This window comes from Bos grunniens, chromosome 7 (genome assembly GCF_055505025.1).
Source record: "Bos grunniens cultivar Pamir isolate PY7600 chromosome 7, Bosgru_T2T1.0, whole genome shotgun sequence".
NCBI lineage: Eukaryota > Metazoa > Chordata > Mammalia > Artiodactyla > Bovidae > Bos > Bos grunniens.
The window spans coordinates 88,168,313-88,188,789 of record NC_141171.1 but is presented as its reverse complement, the minus strand read 5'-3'; the positions used below and the strand labels follow the sequence as shown (position 1 = coordinate 88,188,789).

At 36.1% G+C, this 20,477-nt stretch overlaps 1 long non-coding RNA gene across 1 annotated transcript in view; it reads left to right on the top strand.

The window, feature by feature from the left end:
• The first annotated feature begins 468 nt into the window (after positions 1-468).
• Positions 469-20,477, top strand: part of LOC147369940 (uncharacterized) — a 173,818-nt gene continuing 153,809 nt past the window's right edge. Inside the window, exon 1 of the long non-coding RNA XR_015168123.1 lies at positions 469-2,123. This is a non-coding gene — a long non-coding RNA (uncharacterized LOC147369940). The remainder of the gene's footprint in view (positions 2,124-20,477) is intronic.

Sequence of the window (20,477 nt, the reverse complement as noted above, 5' to 3'; positions counted from 1 at the left end):
GTGTACAATGTGATAGATTTTTAAATTTTGTTTATTTTTTAATTGAAGGATAATTCCTTTACAGAATTTTGTTGTTTTCTATCAAACCTCAACATGAATCAGCCATAGGTATACATATATCCCCTCCCTCTTGACCCTCCTTCCCATCTCCCTCCCCATCCCACCCCTCAAGGTTGATACAGAGCCCCTGTTTGAGTTTCCTGAGACATATAGCAAATTCCTATTGGTTATCTATTTTACATATGGTAATGTAAGTTTCCATGTTACTCTCTCCATTCATCTCACCCTCTTCTCTCCTCTCCCCATGTCCATAAGTCTGTTCTCTGTGTCTGTTTCTCCATTGCTGCCCTGCAAATAAATTCTTCAGTACCACTTTTCTAGAGTCCATACATATACGTTAGTATACGATATTTATCTTTCTCTTATCTTTCTCTTTTTGACTTACTTCACTCTGTATAATAGGCTCTAGGTTCATCCACCTCATTGGAACTGACTCAAATGCATTCCTTTTAATGGCTGAGTAATATTTCATTGTGTATGTGTACCACAACTTCTTTATCCATTCATCTGTCGATGGACATCTAGGTTGCTTCCATGTTCTCACTATTGTAAATAGAACAATGGGATGTATATGTCTTTTTCAATTTTGCTTTCCTCAGGGTATATGCCTAGGAGTGGGATTACTGGGTCCCTAGTGAGATTCGTAGCTTTTTAAGGAATCTCCATACCATCTTCCGTAGTGGCTATATCAATTTACATTCCCACCAGCAGTGCAAGATGGTTCCCTTTTCCCCACATCCTCTCCAGCATTTGTTGTTTGTAGACTTTTTGATGATGGCCATTCTGACCTGTGTGAGGTGATATCTCATTGTAGTTTTGACTTGCATTTCTCTAACAATGCACTTCATTAATAATAATAACAATAATAATATAATATTTTACCTATTTAGAAATTACATCTGCATTCATAGGTATTTGAATTTCTTAACAAAATATTACTCATTTTTATGTTTGAAATTTTTCCAGCTTTATTTAGATACAACTATCAAATAAAAATTATATCTATTTCAGGTGTACAATATGGTAGTTTTATATATATATACACACACACACACACACAGACTGAAAAAATTACCACAATCAAGTTAATTAACATACCTATAACCTCACATAGTTACTGCTTTTTGGTGTGTGTGGTGAGACCACAAAGACGTATTTCTCTGTTTTTAAAAAAATTATTTCTTAAGGTGCGTTGGGTCTTAGTTGCTGTATGCAGCTCTTGCTTGTGGCGTGGTAATTTTTCTTTAGTTGTGGTGCAAAGGCTTCAGAGCAAGCCGGCTCAGTAGTTTGCCGCACGTGGGCTTAAGCACCAGGTTAGCTGTTCCTCAGTATCCGGGGATCTTAGTTTTCTGACCAGGGATGGAACCGGCACCCCCTGCATTGGAAGCCAGATTCTTAACCACGGGACCACGAGGGAAGTCCCTTAAGACATAGTCTCTTAAATTTACAGTGTAGTTTTTGTTGTTTTTGCTGTAAAAATTGTTATTGTTTCTGTTTGGTTCAAGGGTTCAGAAAGGGCTCCAGGGTTGTTGGAAAAAAAAAACAACTGCATAGTGGCTACAGAGAGAATCTTCAGGCAGAAACCCTGACACCAGAGGGTCTTTCAAAGGTCGCTGGGCTCCAGAGGCTCCTTCCTAGTCGGTGCTTGAGGGTAAGCCTTTCAAAGCGGTACTCGCCCAGGCCTGCCTGGGGACCAGCCAGCCTGTGAAGGTTCCTCAGGTGGTCGCCATCTTGATGCGCTTCCCCTGCTTAGGTAGGACGGGCTTTCCAGGAAGTCACCGCGGTGGGGGCCTGGCGGGCGGAAGCCAGGCCATGCAGATCCAAAACGGCCTGGTTCAGGGTCTTCTGCCTGAGAACGGCAGCTTTCAGAGCGTCCTGGGTTTTTCCACACTCGTCTTGAGACGGCTTCTGCTTGACCTGGAAGAGGGCCGTAGTCGCGCCGGTTTTGCATTTTCAAAAGTCTTTGGGCGCCCTGGCGCTTCCCCCTCAGTCGATTGGCGGGAAAAGTGCCCCACATCCTCCAGAGCCACGTCGTGACTGTCGAAATAGAAGCCCAGAGACAGGTAAGTGTAGTGGCCCCCGCAGCCGCAAGCTGACCAGGTGGTGGACGTCAGCCTCCATCTGGGTAGAATAATTTTGAGGAATATGGGAGCTCACAGTTGATCAACGGTAAGGAGCTAAGCTCAAAAGCTGGTGTTAGCTGGTCCCGGAGGCCCAGGATAGCTGAGAAAAAAGGGAGGAAAAGGGGGGTTTTTTGGCTGCAATGAAAGCCATGTGAGACCTTACCTCCGTGACCAGATATGGAACCCATGTCCAGTTGTGGTATAAAGGTGGATTCTTAACCACTGAACCATCAGGGAAGATCCATAAGACAGCATCAGTAACTAACTGTTGTTCACATGCTGTATTAGGTTCCCAGAGCTTATTCATCTTATAACTAAAAATTTATAGCCTTTGACCAACATCCCCTGATTCCCCTCACCCCCAGCCCCTGTCAACTACCCATTCTACTCTCTGGTTCTATGAGTATGACTTTTTTTAGATTCCACATATACAAGTGAGATCATGCAGTATTTGTCTTTCTGTAGCTTCCTTATTTCACTTAGCATAAGGCTTCAAGTTTCATCTGTGTTATAATTGGCAGGATTTTCTTTTTATGCTGAATAATATTCCTTTGTGTATATATAAATATATGCAAAGGAATATTATATATGTGTGTATCTATCTCTCTATCTATCTTTAGCACTCTTTTTTTTATTATCCCTTCATCCACTGGTGGATACTTAATTTTGGTTCCATGTCATGGCTATTGTGAATACTACTGCATTAAACATGGTAAGTGCATATATCTTTTTTGAGTTAGTGTTACTATTTACTTTGGATATATAACTAGAAGTAGAATTGCTAGATCATATGGTAGTTCTATTTTTGATTTTTTGACGAACCTCTATACTATTTTCCATACTGGCTGCATCAGTTCACATTTCCACTAACGTTGCATGAGTGTTCTTTTTCTCCATGTCCTAGCCATAACTTATTTCTTATTTTTTTGGTAACAGGGATCCTAACAAATTTCAGGTGCTATCTCTTTGTGGTTTTGATTTGCATTTCTCTGATGATTAATGATATGGAGCAGTTTTAAAGGTATAGTTGTTTCTTGGTATTCTTGGGGAATTGTCCAGGATGCCCATGGATACCAAAATCCAAAGATGCTCAAGTCCTTTATATGAAAATGGTGTTGTACAGCCAGACCGCTGTATCTGTAGGTTCCTCATCCTCAATTTAACCAACTTCAGATAGAGTTAGAAGTTAAATGTAAACCCTGTGGATACGGAGGGCTGACTGTACCTGTTTGTCATTTGTATGTCTTTGGAAAAAAGTCTGTTTGAGTTCTTTGCCTTTTTTTTATTAGGTTATTAGTTTTTTTGTGAGTTCTTTATATAGTTTGAATGTTAACCCCCTTAACAGACATATGGTTTGCATTTTTTTTCTCCCATTCTGTAGGTTGCCTTTCATTTTGTTGATTCTGTACAGAAGCTTCTTCCAGAAGCTGTACAGAAGATTCTGTACAGAAGATGCTGTACAGAAGTTTCATGTGGTCTCATTTGTTTATTTTTGTTCTTTTGCCTGTGTATAGTGTGAAATATTGTCTTTAATTTCATGGAAAGAAATTTGATGTTCATTGAAACTATGTTTACTATAGATGATGATATGGCTGTACAAACATATTAACCCTAACTTTAAGTAGTGACAGTTTGCACTGCCTTGTGTCTAAATATGTGAGAAGTGTCTTTGATGATCAAAAGAAAGTTGATATTAACATAACCCACATTTGGTACTAAAGAATAATCAAATATATAACAACATTTTTTCCTTTAAACCTTTGAATTTAAACACACTCTTGAATTTGTGGTTCTGCATGGAGAAGGCAATGGCAACCCACTCCAGTACTCTTGCCTGGAAAATCCCATGGGCAGAGGAGCCTGGTAGGCTGCAGTCCATGGGGTCGCTAAGAGTCGGACACGATTGAGTGACTTCACTTTCACTTTTCACTTTCCTGCATTGGAGAAGGAAATGGCAACCCACTCCAGTATTCTTGCCTGGAGAATCCCAGGGACAGGGGAGCCTGGTGAGCTGCCATGTATGGGGTCGCACAGAGTCGGCCATGACTGAAGCGACTTAGCAGCAACAGCAGCAGCACGCACTCCTAATGGCATGGAAAGCAAGTTGACACTGGGCAAAATTGTAACATAAGGGATGTTCATAACTTCTGATTTAGTAATGGATTGTCTTTGTTCTGCTCCTTTTGCCTTCATAGTTGTTTCCTATTCCTATACCCTTATTCCTCCTTGGAGACAGCCAGCTCTTTCTTGTCTTTTCTGATTTTACCCTGGTAATTTTTGCTGTAGGGATGGGATTGGAAGGAACTAACTCCTGAGGTGAAAATTGCTTATATGGTTTAATGCCTTATTTCTTAAAACACAATGTAGGTCAATGGAGTGAAAATTGTTTTATTTAACAAGCACTCACTCACCATTCTGTGTGAGTGTTTTATAAATGTTAATCATTTAATTTTCACATTAAGCTATTAGGTAGATTTTTAATTGTGGAATTTCTCAAATAATCAGTAGGGGAAAGGTTGGGAAGCAGTTGATCCTTTTATCTTTGAAATCATTTCGTGAAATGAAATTCTGTTTCAATATAGCCAACTCCATTTTTACTCCCATGATGATAATCATGAACCAAGACAAATCAAGAATAGGATCTTGTGGTCAGTCTGGTTTTTCTTTGTGGTAGTGACGGTAAGACTCAATTAGACCCTCACAAAAGGGGTTTTACTGACTCATATTACAGGAAGTGTTCACATCAATTTTAAAAAGTTTTACAGAGATTCGCTAATTCTTGAATTTTTACTATATGTATAATTGAAGTGTAAGTTAATTTTTTATGTTATACACCTTTTGTATCTAGTATTTTAGTATGTTAAAAAGTTAATTTTTGACTTTTGGAGTATCCAATATGATGTCAATTTTAAAATGAGTTATCCATAAACAATATTTGCTTTAAGTTTATAAAAACATACATATTCTTAGAGAAGCCTTTCTTCATAAGAATGAAAATGAATTGTATATTTATTCTTAGTAATAGTGCTATATGTGTGTGCTGTGCTGTGCTGTGCTTAGTTGCTTGGTTGTGTCCGACTCTTTGTGACTCCATGGACTGTAGCCTTCCAGGCTCCTCTGTCCATGGGATTCTCCAGGCAAGAATACTGGAGTGGGTTTCATGTCCTCCTCCAAGGGATTTTCCAGACCCAGGGATTGAAGCCCTGTCTCTTATGTCTCCTGCACTGCCAGATGGTTTTAAAAAAATAATAATAATTTTAATAGAAGGATAATTATTTTACAATATTGTGATGGTTTTGCCATACATTGACATGAATCAGCCATGGGTGCACATGTGTTCCCCTCATCCTGAACCCCTCTCCCACCTCCCTCCCAACCCCATCCCTCTAAGTTGTCCTAGAACACCAGCTTTGAGTGCCCTGCTTCATGCATCAAACTTGCACTGGTCATCTCTTTTACATATGGTAATATACATGTTTCAATGTTAGTCTCTCAAATCATCCCACCCTCACCTTCTCCCACATAGTCCAAAAGTCTGTTCTTTTTACATCTGTGTCTCTTTTGCTACCTTGCATATAGGATCGTCATTCCTGTCTTTCTAAATTCCATATATATGCATTAATATTCTGTATTGGTGTTTCTCTTTCTGACTTACTTTATTCTGTATAATAGGCTCCAGTTTCATCCACCTTATTAGAACTGACTCAAATGTGTTCTTTTTTATAGCTGAGTAATATTCCATTGTGTATATGTACCACAACTTCCTTATCCATTTGTCTGCTGTTGGACATCTGGCTTGCTTCCATGTCCTAGCTTTTGTAAACAGTGCTGCCATGAATGTTGGGGTACATGTGTCTCTTTCAATTAGCTAGATCGGTTCTTTACCACTAGCACTGGCTGGGAAGCGCAATAGTGCTACACAGAGGTATTAATATATTTTAAGAGTATCACAAATTATTTTTTTTAATTTTAGTTATTTAATCCTGTTTAATGGGTGACAGTATTTAAATGTGAAATCAGTTCAGTTCAGTCACTCAGTTGTGTCCGACTCTTTGGAACCCCGTGGACTACAGCACGCCAGGCCTCCCTGTCTGTCACCAACTCCTGGAGTTCACTCAAACTCATGTCCGTTGAGTCGGTAATGCCATCTCATCCTCTGTCGTCCCCTTCCCCTCCCCCCTTCAGTCTTTTCCAGCATCATGTCATTTTAACTGTTGAATAATAATTCTCTATCTGGAGACTTCAAAACTCCCTTCTAAGTATATGAAAGAATGAAAGGATTAAAATTCACACAATAACTATTTTAACTGGATTATTACCTAACTTTTTAGAGTATGTGGAAGAATCACTAAGAGAAATTATGTAAACAGTGAATGTAACAGAAAAGAAAAAGTGCTAACAAGAGTAGACTAATTTTGATTAAGAAGTATGAAGTTATAACTTTAATTGCAAATCTCATATGAAAAATTGACAGGAAATTTGTCTACTCTGAAGCTTATTATTATATGGTACTTCTATAGTATTTGTCATTTGACTTCTCAACTGATAATTTCTCAAAAAAAATCTTTGAAGAAATAGTGCAACTTTTTGGTTAAGGTCAATACAGACAGCTGTATAACAGTAATTTTTAACCTGTATTGTAGTTATGGTGGATTAAGTCAGACAAAAAAAAAAATGTGCAGCTCAGTTTAACATTACTCAGTTAAATTACTAAGTTATATTCTATGAAACATTTTGTTGATACCATGACTGCAAGGATATCCAACCAGTCCATTCTAAAGGAGATCAGCCCTGGGTGTTCTTTGGAAGGAATGATGCTAAAACTGAAACTCCAATACTTTGGCCACCTCATGCGAAGAGTTGACTCATTGGAAAAGACTCTGATGCTGGGAGGGATTGAGGGCAGGAGGAAAAGGGGACGTCAGAGGATGAGATGGCTGGATGGCATCACTGACTTGATGAACATGAGTTTGAGTGAACTCCAGGAGTTGGTATTGGACAGGGAGGCCTGGCGTGCTGTGATTCATGGGGTCGCAAAGAGTTGGACATGACTGAGTGACTGAACTGAACTGAACCGATGACATTTACAACACTTAATTGATTGGACGTACCCAATATATAGCATGAAGGACAAATTCTACGCATTGGTAAGAATTCAGCCTTCCTTGTGAACATCGTTTAAATTCAGAAAAGCATTCATCTGTATTGCAGTTCACTTTGTGCTTAAGAGATGTACTTCTAGAACTAGTTTTTGCTATATTGATGCTTTGCAAACTTACTATTTAATAAAAATTGAATTCTGGATAATTCCCTTTTGTCTTCCCATCTACCACAAGGAATTAAGGAGGAGGAAAATAAAAATAAAAGCTTGTTGTAATGAAATACCTAGGGAAAAGATTATAGATCCTCTTATTTTTTTTCCCAACAGCTATAAATTTAGGGCATTCAAAAGAATTTATGCAAAATCAAAGCTGAAATGAAAACTTTCTCTTTTTCCTAGGGAATTTAGTTCAGTGACTATAATGTGCCCATACTACTTCTAAAATCAGAAATGAGTTGATCTGTAGCTTTACTACATACAGATTCCTTGAGAAGTATCATGATTGTTGATCTGAAATGTGCATTAGATGTATTATCTAAATGTTGTCAACCACTGTAGTAAATTTATGACAAAGTAAGAAAGACACTTTTTCAGTGATTCACATGAGAGTTTATCATATTTAAAAAGGTTTGCAATTTATTATTATTCATTGTTTCCTGCACAGTTATTGGTACCAATCACATTTTATAGATTAGGAAATAATTTGGACATATACTAAATAAAGTCTAAATAAGGTAGAATCATTATCAAGATATTTTACAAAGATGGGATTTGGGGATTGGTTTACAAAGATGGGGTTTGGGGCATGTCCTTGGACTTGAATGAAATGCTAAGTTCTGTGCCAATAGAACATGAAATATTCAAAACCGATGACATGTGGTAGCATCGTAGTTAATAAATCACTGCCTATAATTGGTTGTGATGAAGTACCTTCTGAAAAAAATACCGTTGGAGTCTAAGTGGTTACCATACTTGACCATTGTGGCTGAATTAATAACTGAAAGAACCTTAGTGTGGGATGGACTCTTCTGAATGAACTGGAACATTTACAGAAAAAAATTCAGAAGCACCAGGTTTTAACTCTTAGTTTAAAGCATGGTCAGAGAACCTGTGAACTTCTATAGTAACCTTAAATTAATCTCTTATTTCTTATACCAAAAGTACCAGTATTACTGGAAATTAAACACAAAATTTAATAATAAAGATTACAAAGTTTTTTTTTTAGTAGATTTTTTCCTATTCTTTTTCAAATTTGTTTCCCATTTAGGTTAGTAAAGATATCAAAGTTATAAGTTGAATTCACAGGCTCACCACATACTGAAAGTCAGGACATCCATTGGAAGATGTGGGACTCTGAAACTTGGAATGGAGGCATTGCCAGTGAAAACAGCTTGCCTATGGAAGGAAGACTAAAGAAGACTAACCTTCCTTGGCTTGCAAATCCTATACTAACTCTACCCAAGGCACTACTGTGAGAGAGCATGCTCATTCTCCTCAAGACTCACCCCAACTATTCTGTGTAGATGCATTACTGGATCATAACTCAGTATGCTCCAAAGTACAGTCTCATCCAAGAAGAAATGGTTTATATCCAAGGAGATTGTAAAATTCTGCTAATTTATATTGACAGAAATCCAGGGAATATATGAGGAAATGAAATCTAAGGGTGTTGGAACAAGGATGGTGGAGTAGAACATTGAGTTTGGTCACTTTTATGGATGTGGGTGCACTTAACTAAAGATTCTGAGTTTAATGCACTTAATGCCTGTATGAGCCCCTGGTGGCTCAGACAGTAAAAAAATCTGCCTGCAGTGCAGGAGACCTGGGTTCGATCCCTGTGTTGGGAAGATCCTTTGGAGAAGGAAATGGCAACCCACTCCAGTATTCTTGCCTGGAGAATCCCATGGACATGGGATCACAAAGAGTCGGACATGACTGAGCGACTTCAGTTTCACTTTCAATGCCTGTATAGCTGGTAGACTTTAATAGTTTATTTACTTGGTTGACTGAAATTTAGATTCAATGATGAGGAAGGGATGCCATAATTTCTTTGGAATAGTAGAAGTCAAAAGCTTATGGATATAGGAATGTTTGAGTAGGTTTATCATACATGTCATACATAGCCAGCCATTCCTAACCACATCCCCTGAGCCATCCCAGAGGACTCTCACTTTACAAAGGCTTGGGGAAGTAAATTAGGGACCGAAGCACCTGAATCTTTGAATAGCTCTGTGGTGAATTCTTCTGTAGTCCAAATAGCAACACTTAATTTCCAAAAACACATTGGGTATATTTACTATAATGGGTAGCAGAGACATGGTGGTCCAAATTAGAATGTTTGGACATGCAGGAATGTTTAATGAAAGGCAGTCCTCTCAGTGGGCAAGATTTCAAGCTGTCCCTTTGCCTGATTTGAGATATGGGTGGAAGTACATTGCATTAGTTTGCTAGAGCTGTCATACAAAGTACTGCACACTGAGTGAGTTACACAACAGACATTTATTTCCTTACAGTTCCAGAGGCTAGAGTTCAAGATCAAGGAGTCAGAGGGGTGGTTTCTTCTGAAGTTTATCCTTAAATTGTAAAAAGCCCTCTTTCCCCTATGCCTTCACAATCTTTCCTCTTTGCATGTCTGTGTTCTAATCTCTTTTATGAACACTAGCTATTGCTGCTTCCCAAGAAAGGAATGTTTCTACCTGGGGACCCACATGGTTCCATTGAATTCGCATGTCAGCTGGATGTTTTGGGCTTCTCATTCCACTAGACCAAGAGGCTAGAGTGATTAATCCCAAATTACCAATTACCCTTTGAAGGTGTGTGTGTGTGTGTTGTGTCTGTGTGTGTGTGCATACAAGTAGAAAAAGCAAGAAAGAAAATGTGCAGAATTGATACTCTTAATTTTTATAGCTGGTCATGAAACCATGGCTGATATTTTAAAAATTCCTTCTTCCATTACCGATTTCCTGTTTCCTTTGCCTTCCCTAATCCAGGACTTCAGTTGGTCAGTCCTTTACCTGGCAAGGTCACCCACCCAAACTTTAATATGTGATGGATCTGAATCCTGCTCTTTTTTCGTTGGTTGTAGTTTTTCATTAATTTTTACTGTTGGACATGGAAGTTACTAAGAAGTGCCCAGAGAATTCCAGATAGTGGTCTCCTTGCCCTGTTGGGTAGGTCAAGGCAGTCACAGTCAAGACAATGAACACATCTAACACCCCAGTTGGTTCCCTCCTATTGCTTTGTAATTTCTTTTTCCCAACCCTGGCCCCCCATTTCTCCCTGACCCTCACATACCCAGGTATTCTCTAAAGTTTATATAAATTTGATCACACAGTGCATATTCATTTTTTTTTGTCCTGGCCTTTTCTTCACTCAGTGTAATCATCTTTCAAATCATCCATGTTATTGATTGAATCAGTAATTCAGCCCTTTTTATTCCTAAGTAGTAGTATAGTATTATTGTCTGTTGTTTTAATCGCTAAGTCATGTCTGACACTTTTTTAACCCCATGGACTGCAGCCCACCAGGTTTCTCTGTCCATGGGATTTCTCAGGCAAGAATACTGGAGTGGGTTGCCATTCCTTTCTCCAGGGGATCTTCCTGACTCAGGGATCAAACCTATGTCTCCTGCATTGGTTGGTGGATTCTTTACTACTATCAGGTATCAGGTGGATTCTTTACTACTATCAACTATCAGGGGCTTCCCTGATGGCTCAGCGTTAAATAATCCACCTGCACTGTAGGAGAAGCAGGAGATGAGGGTTCTATCCCTGGGAAGATCCACTGGAGTAGGAAATGACAACCCACTCCAGTATTTTTGCCTGGAAAAAATCCCTTGGTCAGAGAAGGCCGCCAGGTTTCAGTCTATGAGGTCACAAAGAGTTGGACACGATTGAGTGACTAAGCATGCACACAGCACAGTATTATAGTTTATGGATGTATCACCGTTTGTTTCACCATTCACTTATTGACAGGTATTTGAATCATTTCCAGTTTTTGACAATTCAAATAAAGTCACTGTGAACCTTTGTATCAGCTCTTTGTATGGATATTACTTCGATTTCTCTTGAGCAAATACCTAAGACTGGACTAACTGAATTATATGATAGTTGTTGGTTAACTTTTTAAGAAACTACCAAACCTTAAAAAAGTTATTATTTAAACTCAGCACAAGAGTTCTAGGCCATTATCCTCAGGAATTCTTCACATGGCCAGTCTTTTTAATCTTAGACATTGAAATAGTGTAGTAGTATCACTGTGTTCATTTGCATTTCCATGATGATTAGTGAAACCATTATTACAATCAAGATAACACACATATTCATCACCTTAGAGAATTTCCTTGGTATTTATTTACCATTCATGTATTTTGTTGGTAAAGGTGATTATTCAAATCTTTTACCTATTTTTCAAAGTGGATATTTAGAAATTATTAGTGAGTTTTGGTTTTCTGACTTATTATGGGTACAAGTTCTTTATAAGATATATATTTGCAAATATTTTCTCCTAGTTTGTGGTATTTATTTTCATTCCTTTAACTGTCTTTTGACAAGTAAAGCCTTTAATTTTGATGAGGTCCAGCTTATCAGTTTTTTCTTTTATGGATTATGTTTTTGTAGCTATAAAATCTTTGACTAACCCAGTGTCAAAAATATTTTCTCCTAGAATTTTGGTAATTTTGGTTTTATATTTAGGTCTATGATCCATTTTATTTTTAATATTTGTGTGCGGTATGAGGCGTGAAAGTTTATTTTTTTTCTATGGCTATTCAGTAGTTCCAGGACCATTTGCTGATAGTTAAAAATTCATATTAAATTTTGTCTTTTGGAATAACTAGTGTGGTTTCTATTTCCTGACTGCACTCTGACTGATACAACCAGGCTGTCTCGTGAATTGTGATCTGGATTTCTAAATTTTTTAACTAACATTTTTTTCTAGATTGTCACAGTATAATGCATAAATAGTGTCAAAATGGAGTCCTCATGATAAACATGTAGTTAGTAATATACATTTTGTTGTAAATAAGTTTAAAAAGTTCTGGTTACCCAATACAAGGTGATAAAATATTTTAAGAGGATATGAATGGTTTCCTAGTCAATGCTCCTATGTTTTAAACTTTGGATTCTGAGCATATCTAAGGTTTTGGATTGGAATGGGTATTGTTAAGTGTTAATGCAATACCTAAGTTAAGTATTAAAAATAAATGACTATCAATTTGTTTTTCCTACATATTTCTTGGATATAATGGATGAATGGAGGGATAATTTACGTTGGATGAAATCAACCTGCCAATCAACCAGTTAATTAACCAACCAACAAGTAAACAAATTGATGCCTAGATCCAAAATCAAAACAATGGAGTTAGTGAACTAATAGATGTCAAAAATGAAGTGTTTTGAACCTTTTTGGTGACTTAATCACTCATTCTTTTCAACTATTTTTAGGTCATAATACAGATAGAATAGTGATAAAAATGAAGGCCCAACAACTTGGAATCCTTCAAGGGTCTGAATTTCCTTGTCATTAGAAACTTGATCCTTGAACCAGATTTTGTTTTTTGGATCTTGGTAGGAAGCAGAATGTGGAGATCATAAAGCATATAGTTTGTGCTTTTGAACCAACTGCTGCCTGTGCTTTCTCTTTCATAACAATCCCAGGTTTAGGGCATGTTGTGAATTAATGAGTATATAGGTATGACCAAGCCTATTATTTAATGAAAAAGACTATTCCTTTTAAGTTAATGATTTGAATATATACATACTCTAAAAGTAATTCTTAAATTTCAAACGTTTATAAAATAGCCAATTGTACTGTTTCTTCTGCAGCTTGACCAAGCATTCATTTTCTTTTGTACAGTGAAGAGGGAAAAAAAAGTTTGTAATATTGAGAGACTTTCTAATGAGGCCGCAAAGAGCCAGCATACATTTGAAATACCGAAAAAGAATTTAAAACCAGTTTTTAGACCAAAGAATAAAGGAGAGATTGGTTGATAAACTACTCAGAAATAGAAACCATGTTAAAGGTGATGTTTTGGCTGTTAGGCTTTTTTCAGGCCTTAATATATAAAACTAACATTTTTATATTTCTTATTCTGCCCAAGGAAGGCCTCAAAGACAGAATGCTGCCTTTAACCTTATTCTATATTCCATGGAGTATTTTAAAGACTAGAAGAATATTGCTGGGGCAAAAATGATTGGGGCTCTGAAAGATCAGAAGAAATCTATCATTATTTTTTTTTAAATAAGCAGACACAGAGAACTTCATCCAAAAAGTTATTCTGAATTCAGTGTTGTAGCCAGAGACTTTTGTAGTAAATAAATAAGACTGACCTAGAGTTCACTGTATTTCTGGATCTGAGTGTTACTTTCTTTTAGGTTGGTTTACTTGAAACTTTACCTACTTTTGTACAATAGATTACTTATACTGTAGTTTTAAGTCAAATAATGCATTAAGAAGTGATTTCAGTTGATAACCGAATTGCTCAATGCATTTTACTTATGTTTGCTTTTATAAAAGCTTGAAAATATTATTAAATTATATGAAGATATTTTCTAGAGATTATTAAAATCATACTATTTTATTTTTTCTCATTGAATTTTGTATATAGAATTTTTTAAATAAATGAATTAACAGTCTAAGAGAAGTAAAAATGACAGAAATCAAGGCATTAATTCAAAAAACTATTGGCAAGTTGGTCTTCATATCTTTTTTGAAAGGAAAATAGGAAAAATTTTAATATGTATTATATATTAGATATTATTATGTCAACACTGAATTTATTTTTGATGTTGAATGACAGTATTATATTATATTCAGGTATATAGCATAGTGATTTGATATTTTTATACATTATGCTTCATATAAAGTTATTGGTTTGGCCAGAAAGTTCATTCTTGTTTTTCTACAACATCTAATAGGAAAAACCCAGAAAGAACTTTTCGGGTAATCCACTGTTACAATGTTATTGACTGTATTCCCTGTGCTGTATATTACATTCCTGTGACTGACTTACTTTGTAACTGGTGGTTTATGCCTCTTAATTCCCTTCATCTTTCGCCCATCCCCTAACCCCTCTCCCTTCTGGCAACCGCCAGTTCTCTCTGTGAGTCTGTTTCTGTTCTGTTGTATTTGTTTGTTTGTTTTGCTTTTTAGATCCCATATGTACAGTACTTGTATTTCTCTGTCTGACTTATTTCACTTTGCATAATACCCTCTAGGCCCATTCATGTTGTTGTATCTTTTTGTTTGTCTACTGAGCAAATATATATGCTCTGAAAAAATGTTTATCTTGACAGGTATGGCCAGGTGCATGCATGGATTGTGACATTCACTGAGTGCAAGACTGTGTTCTAAATATCTAGGTAGCTGCCAAAATCACCAACTATTTAGGTCACTTGTGAATAAAATATGGAAGAAATATCTACATAGAATATTGAAAGAGAGTTGCAGAAAGGAGGGCACTATTGATTATTGAAAGTCAACTCTGAACCAAATGCTTTTGCTTATCTTATTTAATTCTCATAGTAACCTCATTAGAGATAAAGCAAATTCCCCTTACCATATAGCCAGAGAATGTCATATCCAGCACTGATGTGTTTGCTCTCCAAGCTTGCTTCTCTATGACACCAAGTTACCTCTTAAATATATACCAGGTAATATTCATTCATTAATTTGGTAGGAAGCAACAGCTTAATAACTAAATAGTATTCCGTCTAATACTACAAAATATATTAAATACTCATGAAAAGTTACATCTTTAGTATTAACTTTTATGTGTTCTATAAAAAATGTAGATTTTGTATACTGCTTTTAATTCAAATTATGTATTCTATAAAAACATGTAGATTTCATATACGGCTTTTAATTCAAAGTTTATTTTTAGCTTCATTTTCATAATTTTCAGTGCTGATATTTTATAATATTGATGAACTGTATCATAAGTTTTTTCTGGGATGAAATGGATTAATGTAACCCAAATGACTAAGTAAAATAAAACAGGCATACCTCTTTTTATTGCACTTCACTTTATTGTGCTTCACAAATACTGAGTTTTTGACAAATTGAAAGTTTGTGGCAACCCTTTGTCGAGCAAGTCCATAAGTTCCACTTTCCAAAAACATTTGTTCACTTCATGTCTCTTGAGTCACATTTTGGTAATTCTTGTCATAGTTCAAATTTTCATTATTATATAGTTACAGTGATCTATGATCAGTGATCTTTGATGTTACTGTTATAATTGTTTTTGGGCACCATGTGTGACAGCAATGTAAGATGTTGAACTTAATCCATATATGTTGTATGTGTTCTGACTGCTCCATCATGGCCCATTCCCCTGTCTCTCTCCCTCTCCTCAGGCCTCTCTATTCCCTCAGGTAAGGTACCAATTAATAACCTTATGATGGTCTCTTAAGTGTTCAAATGAAAGGATTAGAAGTCTCTCACTTTAGATCAAAAGCTAGAAATGATTATATGCTTAGTGAGGAAGCCCATCAAAAGCAGAGATAGGCTCAAAGCTAGGCCTCTTGCATCATTTACCCAAGTTTTAAAGGCAAAGAAAAAGTTCTTGAAAGAAATTAAAAGTGCTAGTCCAGTGAACATTTGAACGACAAGAAAGTAAACATCCTTATTGCTGATATAAAGACAGTTTTAGTGGTCTAGATAGAAAATGAAACCATCCACAACATTCCACAAGCCATCCAGAGCAAGGCGCTGACTCTGTTCAATTCTCTGAAAGCTGGGAGAGGTGTAGAAGCTACAGAAGAAAAGTCTGAAGTTAGCAGAAGCTGCTGGCTCATGAAATTGAAGGAAGGAAGCCATCTTTACAACATAAAAGTACAAGATGAAGCAGCAATTACTGGTGGAGAAGCCACTGCAAATCATCCAGAGGATCTAGCTAAGATAATGAATGACGGTGACTACACTAAATGACAAACTTTCAGTGTAGATGGAACAACCTTATATTGGAAGAAAATGCAGTCTGGAACTTTCATAGCTATCGAGGAGACGTCAGTGTCTGGCTTCAGAGCTTCAAAAGATTGAATGACTCTCTTGTTAGGGACTAATGCAGCTGATAACTTTAAGTTGAAGCTAATATTATTTACTATTCCAAAAATTTACTTTCTGCTTGTGTTCTCTGAGTGGAACAAAGCCTGGATGACAGCACATCAGTAGACAACATGGTTTGTTGAATATTTTAAATCCACTGTTGAGACCTAGTGCTCAGACAAAAAGATTTCTTTCAAAATATTATTGCCTATTGACAATGCATCTGCTCACCCAAGAGCTATGAAGGAGAGGCACAAAATTAATGCTGTTTTCATACCTATTAACACAACTTGCAGTTTATAACTCATGGACCAAGGAGTAATTTCAACTTTCAAGTCTTGTTATGTAAGAAATACATTTTGTAAGACTATAGGTATCAGAGAGATGATTCCTCTGTTTGGTAGGGGCAAAGTAAATCAAGTGTCATTAAGAACACTCATTGGAGAATGGCAGCCCACTCCAGTGTTCCTGCCTTGAGAATCCCGTGGACAGAGGAGCCTGGTGGGCTCCAGTCCATGGAGTGGCAAAGAGTCAGAAGTTGCAACTAAACCACCACCATCTTCAAGGTATTAGTCATTATTACACTCACCTATTCATTGTAAAATCCTTTAGTAGATAACAAAGTTCATCTTCAATGACTTATAGGGTTTCTACAGTGATTAACAAGATTTGGATTAAACAAATCAGTGGTGGGAAAAATGGAATAAATCGGAATTGCTTATTTTGCTTTCTGAAGGACTGAGTGTCTGTTATACAATAAAATATCATATGACAGTGATAATGACCTTCAATTAAGACTTTTAGAGATGTCATTTGTAAGGAGTCTAATGCTCAGAATGTCACTATTGAACTGGAGGCTCATAGAGAATGTAAAAACAAAGCAAATAGGTCTAAGAATATTCCTGCATAAATTATTTTTATTTAACAGGGAATGGAAACCTTCAGTGTACCTCTCAGACACCCTAGTGCTGCTCACAGAAGGTGCTGGCACTTACGTTTGATGTGCTGTCCCTCTGGTTCTGAATGTCTATTGTTAAAACCGAGAAATAAGATGGAAAAATGTATCTGGGTGGAAATGTCACTCTGTTGATTTGTGAGCTATAAATGTTTTCAACTTTTAAAAATAATTTAAATGTACAAACAAATGATTAATATTTAAGTTGATATAGCAGCAGAAAAAAAAAAAGAAAAGAACCATGTGAGCCATCCTATACTTCGGTTGTTGCTTTAATAAAGGATTTGCACAGGTGAAAAAAAAAAAAGAACATTCATGATTCATGCCAAGAGGTCAAAATTTCAACATTAGCCAGGGTTTGGAAGAGGTTGGTTCCGACCTTCATGGATGATTTTGAGGGGTTCAAGGCTTCAGTGGAGGAAGAACTGCAGATGTGGTGGAAATAGCAAGAGAACTAGAATTAGAAATGGAGCTTGAAAATGTGACTGAGTTGCTGCAATCTTGTGATAAAACTTTTAACAGATTGAGGGGGTTGCTTCTTATGGATGAACAAAGAAACTAGATGAAATCTACTCCTGTTGATGATGCTGTGAATATTATTGAAATACAGTGAAGGAACTTAGAATATTGCATAAACTTACTTGATAAAGCAGTGAGAGGATTTGAGGAAATTGACTCCAATTTTAAAAGAAATTCTACTGTGAGTAAAATGCTATCAAAAACATTTAATGCTACAGAGAAATCATTTGTGAAAGGGAGAATAAAAAAGGCAAACTTCATCATTGTTTTACTTTAAGAAATTGCTACAGCCATCCCAACACTCTGCAACCACAACTCTAATCAGTTAGCAGCCAACATTGAGGCAAGATTCTCTGCCCACAAAAAGGTTGTGTATAACTTGCTGAAGGCTCAGATGTTGGTTAGCATGTTTTAGCAATAAAGTATTTTTTTCTTAAGGTATGTACATTGTATTTTTAGGCATAATGCTATTAAATATTTGATAAACTACAGTATGGTGCAAACATAACTTTTATATAGGTACTGGGAAACAAAATAATGTGACTTGCTTTATTGTGGTATTTGCTTTATCCCATTGTTCTTACTCAATAAAGAAATCATCCAGAAACTGGATAGCCTATAAAACTTGTATACTTTATATTTTGATGGTAACTCTGGGCTCTTTTTAAAATTTTATTTTTAATTGGAGGATAATTGCTTTACAATGTTGTGTTGGTTTCTGCCATACAACAATGTGAATCAGTTGTAAGTATTCAAGTATACTCTTGAATCAGTCAAGATTATGTATCCTCTTTCTTGAACCTCCCTCCCACCCAATTATAGGCTCTTATTAGTTAACTTTTATACTATTTAGTATTTAGTCAAGTTCTTTTTGAAAGTACCAAGTCATATTTTATGTTTCATTCACTAATAATAATAAACTAAATCGTAGTGGATGGACTCAAAGTCAAGATTTTCAAATGAATTGTAATTATTTTTAAGATGGGAAATCTTTTGCTATTTTTCACTATCATAGTTTCTAAAGAGTGGTACAAAGTCAATGTCAGGGGTATGTGTCTTTGCAGTTCACTCTTCGTATCATCTGTAAGTGATCTACTGATCAAACCTTCCAGGGGATAGCAAACAGTTTCTTACTGTTTGTGTTAAAAGCATTTGCTGAGATTCCCTGTTTCAGCCCAGCTGCAGGACACTGTACTGAGAATTTGTGGCCTATAACAAAAATTTTTTTTAAATCTCTCTGAGAATGTTCTTACAATGGGTATCTGGAGGGTAGACTAGTCTACTTTAACTGTGTCTTAATGATGAGACCAAAGTAGAGAGGCTTTTTCAATTGTATTCAAGTATATGAACTAATTACTAGATGTATTTTCAAATCTGAGTCAGAGTCAAATGACCAACACAAAGGACTGACATTCAGAAATCATTATTTGTTTGGTTTGATATAATGCAAACAATACTTGGAGTAGTTGTCCTCAAACTCTTTAGAGTTACAGCATTCTATCTTTGTGGTTATTGACCATGGGTAAATGTGCTATATTTTTTAAAAAATTGACATAAACTAAAATTTTGTTTGTAAAGGGTAAGAAATTATAATAACACCTTATTTTGGAATATTTTAAAGAATTCAAAAATAAGGGATCAAAATAAGTGGCTTAGAGCTACACTGACAGCAAAAATTATAATGAATTGTTTCTTAGTGATAAGTTCTGAGAATGGCCATCTGTTTCCGTTTGTGCCTCAATAGATCATAAGATCATAAATTATTCTAAAAGATAATTTCAAAACTAACTTTGTAAGCACATTTAAATTTTTTTCATAACACTAGAGCAAGTGTAGTAGTAAATGCAGAAGATAAAAATGTATTTGTTAGAATGCTCAATTTTTTTTTTATTTAGGAGAAAATTTTTTCTTAAATTGATACCTATTTTACAATACTTATTTACTGAATTTGTACAAGATAGTATTGCTTCTATGAAATTAGTTTTCTGACAAATGATTGTCTTCAATCAACCCTTTGACTCTTGATGGTTTTATAACTTGGTAAAAGAAAAGAAACGACATACTGCATATACTAAACAACCCGCTCAGATATATTTCCAAAGTAGTTTTTCCCCCTAGGAAGGACTTCAGGTCATGATTATTAACCAGATACTGAAGAATTAACTAATAAATGTGGACTGTGAGGGTCAAATTAGATTATTACCTGAATTGACTCATGATTTAGTTCAAATTGAGTTAACTGTTTTTTCAACCTATACTTCAGTTTTCTTTTCCTGCAGAGATAGTCTTAGCTTTTTACAGTCCCATCTTGACATTTTTATTGCACTCTTTTTTAATAGCGCATTCCCATTTATCTTCATGTCATTAAGCAAAATAAGATTCACAATTAAAATGAAAGCCAAACGTGGCTTGGCTAAAAAAGGACTTATTTTCCAAAAACAAAGCAGAAACAAACAAGCAAAACCCCCTATGGTTTGATAACTAACTACAATACTGAGACATTGTGACAAATATCTGTTCCTCAAGATATGCTCCCAGTCCCTCAACCCAGTCTTCAGTGACCGCATGAACCTGTGGAGGCCAAGTAGAAGTGAGACGAGGATAACTTATTTGAAGAGCAAATTAAAAAGGTCCTAACAGTGGAGCAGTGCTCAGAGGAATTGGCAGAGGCTTT